This window comes from Amblyomma americanum, chromosome 1 (assembly GCF_052857255.1).
Source record: "Amblyomma americanum isolate KBUSLIRL-KWMA chromosome 1, ASM5285725v1, whole genome shotgun sequence".
Classification (NCBI taxonomy): Eukaryota; Metazoa; Arthropoda; class Arachnida; order Ixodida; family Ixodidae; genus Amblyomma; species Amblyomma americanum.
In genome coordinates this window covers 211,263,595-211,268,717 of record NC_135497.1, presented here as the reverse complement: position 1 = coordinate 211,268,717, position 5,123 = coordinate 211,263,595, and positions in this window count along the sequence as shown.

The following is a 5,123-nucleotide window of genomic DNA, read 5'->3' as shown; positions in this document are numbered from 1 at the left end:
CACGCCCTTCGCTGTCATCGGGGTGGCGCATGCGTTAACAATAGCCTCATGACAGTCTCGTTGTGGGCAAAGCCAGCGCGCGGCGGGAAGAAGCCGAAGTTCTGTCCGGACTTAAAGAAACCATTAAGTTAATGCAGGCATTTGTTGTGAGCAGGATCGCTTACACATAACCTTATCTGAAATGGAACAAAAGCGAGTACAAGTTGGACGTCATAATACGCAAAGTTTATAAAAGAGCACTTGGTATCCCGGTCAACGCAGAAACAGACTACTGCGCATGGGCATTCACATTACTGCAGACAAAATTATTGACGGCCATTGGATATCGCAGGGGATACGGCTATCGGGAAGCGGGACAGGAAGGGACGTACTCGATAGACTAGGGCGCCAATCCATTTGTTCTACGTCGGACAGAGAGGACTTGGGAGACCAGCTTAGAATCAAGATCGAGTTTCAGCCCATTTCATAAGAAAATAGAGGCTAAGGCGAACGCCATCAATGGAAAAGACAATTTAGGTGGACGCTGCAGGACCAGTCAACGGAAAATCAGCACATCATGCAAGGATGCGCAAGGGAAATTAGTTAATGAAGCATCATTTCGATGCCAGGGAACCGCCCAGGTGGACAAGGCGGCGATTTCTTTTGCGATGGTTTCCCGGAAGGTCTCGTGCTTAATTACGGACTTCCAGATTGCATGTCGTAACTATACCAGAGGACGGGTTGGTAAACATGCAAACAGAATACTCAGAACTAAAGAAGATACATACTTACGGAAGGACACTCTGTGGATGTTGGAAACGATGGTGCTCACGCCGTTGCCCGCGCGCTATTACCGCGGGTCCCCCAACATTCGTGGAACGTAACTGTTGAGAATCGTATTAAGCTATAGGGACTTCCTCCAGCATTTGAGATTAACGAGGAAAGTATACGCCGAAACGCACAAAAATATAAAGAGGGATCAAGGAATCATTCCAAGGAAATTGCAATCGAATATTTATATAAATCCCGTCAAATTTAGCTATATGCTTTCAAATTTGTACGATCCGCATTGCGCCGTCTGCGATGAAGTGGCTAATTAATACCGTATGGTATGGGCATGCTGGAAAAAAAATGGCAGTGGCTTAGCTCGGCTGAGCCAGGATATAAGTAGACATTTGGCTCCATCTCGGCGGCTATGCGCCGTCTACTACGCTCGGCAGTCTGGCATCTCCGTTTGGCAAGCCGTTCCTCTCTCTGTTCGGGCGTCTCCGCTGCTCTTTTCGCCTTCTTACGCTCATTATCTCTTTGTTAAGTAACCAAGTGGCAGGCGAAAACCTCAGGATTGGAAAAGTTAATCTCTTTTCTATACCGCCGTTTAGCAGCGGCTGAACTCTCCTCTGCATCTGTGTCAAACGTTGTGACGCGCGGGCCGCACCTGCTGCACCTCTCCGGTTGCCATGGTAACGACGCATGCGCACAACTGTCCTCTCCCGGCCACCGCGAAATGCTCGACTAGTAGCCCAATGTAGCTCTCGCTACAAAACCCAGCTATACCAAGAATCAATAACCCAACAACTGAGGACTGGGAAGCGGCGCTGTCCAGCTCACATTCGGAGGACCAGATTTTGCTGAACCGGGCAAGAGCGCCAGTGGTCTCCTGTGAGGGCCCACCCAACCATTCTTTGCGTTAAACGTCTTTTTCTCTCTCTGCAGCCCGATAGGCACACGCGCAGTCCAGGTGGCGCTTGATGAGCGAGGCTACTATGGCCCCTAGAAATAACGCGACAGCACAGCGTGTTCTGCCGTCATTACGTACTGCGCGTGCCGGCGGCAGCGGCATCCCGCCGTTGCTATGGTTAAAGCGAACTAGAATGGGGCAGTGTGCTCACCTGCGCAGCGGCTCCATGGGGAGCGGTGACGCTACGAATGTCGACAGCCTGCCGCTTCGCTGCGGCAGCATGAGGTGTCGCGACGGTATACTTCTCAGTAGACTTCATGCTTTCTCGGAGGGGGGCGCGTGCATCAAGGCACCCTTCGTGCCTTGTGTTCCAATATATGTTACGGGTGCCTAGTGTTCCTGATACACAGGAACACTACGGGTGCCTTGATGCGCGCGCACCCCCCGCCGCTCCGTGGAGTGTGGGGACAACCGCGTCGTCTGCTACGGCGTCCCGACATATTTGTGCCAACTCTATTCATCGCGCTTAGGGAGCGCGCACTGGGGCCGAACGCGCTTCCTTGAAAGTGAGCTATTTTGCTTATGGAGCGACACGTGTCAATATAAATAAAAGGCGTATGACTCAAATGATAAAATGTCATTTGTGGCGAAGTCATGGGCCTTAGTGGCTGCCTATTATAAGGCAGTTATTCTTCAGGATCACGCACAAACGATGCTAGAGTGCAGTATTTAGAACGTATGTGCGACATCCATTATTATACCATATTTTGCGAAACCTGTTCATGTAAATTCGGCACTTTATCAAGCCTTAAATATAATTCTGGCTATATGAAACGAAAGGCGGAGTAACTCGCTCTCAGGCAGACATCTCAACCGCGCCGTGGGCGAAGCAGTAGAGTAGGGAAAGAGTGAAGTACCTTAGTGAGGGGCTTCAGAATAATTTTAACCACTTCGGTATATTTAACGTTCGCTAACATCGCACAGAACGCAGCCCCATTCTGCGTTTTGTCTCCATTGAAACGTTGCCGCCGAAGTCGGGTTCGAACCCTGGCACTCTGGTTTAGGGATGGCGTTGAACGGCATTTCTTAACCTGCCAAAAATGTTTGCTGGAAGCGCAGCTGTTAAAAACTCCCAATCAAACGAACAATTCCAGCCTATTGAGCTTTGACAAAAAGTTTGCGTCGCGTTAACTGACTTGTTTATTCTTTCATTACAGCAAGCCACTTATGCGGAAATCACTAAAATGATGCACAAAATGTATAGTAGTGATAGAAAAGCTTTGCGACACCACTCTAGCAATTTATTACAACAATATGCGAAAAATATGCAAATCCTTCTAGAAAAAATTATATAATGTACACACAAGCTTTATGCACACTATCAAAATTTTAATGTCACTTAAAGTTGACTCCAGCACACGTTTTGCTTCCGCGGCGGTTAACTTCTTTTTTTTTTCAAGCTGACGCAGGTGAGTGCGTAATCTCATTCGGGCAAAGGTGCAGATAAGGTTCTGAACGGTTGCATTGTGTACTCGGCCAGCCCTCACGTTGAACTTTGCCATTTTAGTCATGTACGTTACAACAGCCTGTAAAGGAGATTGTACAGTGTTGGGGACGAGGGGTCCTTGAGTGAGCTGACTCTTTCAGCGCCGCAGGTCCCTTCTCCGAATGACGTTGTCGGACTTGGTTATGAAGGAAACTGTACAGGGGATTTATTTTACATATTTTACAAGATTTTGGAACCCATTGGAGGGTGATGGGGGAAGGTCGGAGGATCTGAGGATGATCGAGGATTCCTTCCTCACGGCACTCGTCGTCCGGTTTAAAAAGGGTCCGGTCCCTAGGATTCCCCAGGTTCGAGGAGGTCTTCGCCAGGTTGGGCGTGGCCTAACTTGCGTTGTCGTACACACACACACCACTTCACAGGGACACGCCCCCGTCACATGCCTCGCCGGAGAGAGAGAGAGTGCCGCTGGACAATCGCCCCCACCAGAGAGAGCGTTGTCTTCGCGTCCGAACGACAGTTCTCACGCTGTCAAGTCGGACACGTCTTCCGGGAAGTCCGAATGGGCGAGGCGCCGGCGAGCAGGCACAGTTGAAGGGGTGAGTCACCCCTGCTCGGTTCTGGCGGTCGCTAACTGCCTCCGTGCCGCACGGTCGATCTTCCGAGAACAATGTTGTTTACAAACGGCAGTGGAATCCTCCGTCTCGAATCCAATAAACCACGCGAGGACCGGCCGTGGGAACCAAGATGCCTATCGCCGTGCAGTGACCTCGGTTGCAGGTGTCCGGGCCGAATACGCAGCTGAATCAGACCACCGGCTGTCGCCAGAAACCTTACAGCTCCTCCGCGGCCCGAAAAATCTCGAATGTCCAGCGTTGACGACCGCTGGGCAGGAAGAGATGAGATGGCGTCCGTGTTGGTCCCCTGGATTGCAATATCATCGCCCCCAAGGCAGAACCCAAAGCACCACCAACAAAGGAAAGCGCAGGTGGGACGTTCCAAACAGCAAAGCACTGCCCCACCCGCAAGCGCTCGGACTTCGCCAAAGAATCACCAGGCTTCTTCCATTGACAACCATACACTTTTAAAAAATTGTGTTCAAATTTGGGTTAATTTTGTGCCGACTGAGCGCGAAACATCCCCTTTTGAAACTGCCACAGCCGGATTACTCGGAACAAAGTAAAAAAAAAACACACAGGAGGAGATTCCTCTTAGTTCTCCCGCTTACATCAGTCTGCTCAAGCCATCAGCATTTCCGTGCAGTTTCCCCTTCTTATAACGCACCGAGAAATTGTACTGTTGGAGAGCCAGACTCCATCTGAGCAAGCGATCATTTTTGGGGGACATCTGTCGCAGCCACGTTAAAGGACAATGGTCAGTCTCAAATACAAACTTTGCTCTGTACAGGTAATACGACAACTTCTGCGCTGCCCAAACTAAACACGCTCACTCTTTTTCAGAAGCGCTGCACGCTTCCTCTCTACTGGTCAGTTTGCGGCTGATGTACAGAACTTTGTGTTCTTCATGGTCGTAGCCAACTTGGCTTAAGACAGCACCCAGCCCTCTTATCACTGGCATCACACTGGACTATGAACTCAACTCTTTCCCATAGTCAGGGGTCCTGAGCAAGGGTCGGGACACGAGTGCTTCCTTCAGGCTTTTGAAGGCGTTTTCTTTTTGGTTATCCCAACTTACGTTAGTAGGTGCTCCCTTTCGCAAGGCGTCAGTTAAGGGACTAGCCCGCTGTGAGTAGTTAGGAATATATCGCTGGTAGTACCCAACTAATCCCAAAAAGGAGCGAATGTCCGTTTTCGTCCGTGGTTGCGGAAATGCTGCGATCGGGGCAATCTTTAATTCGGATGGGCTCCTAGTTCCCTGGCCTACAACGTGGCCCAAGTACGTCACCTGTGCGCAACCAAATCTACACTTTTCTGCCTTCAGTGTCAGTCCAGCCTGTCGTAA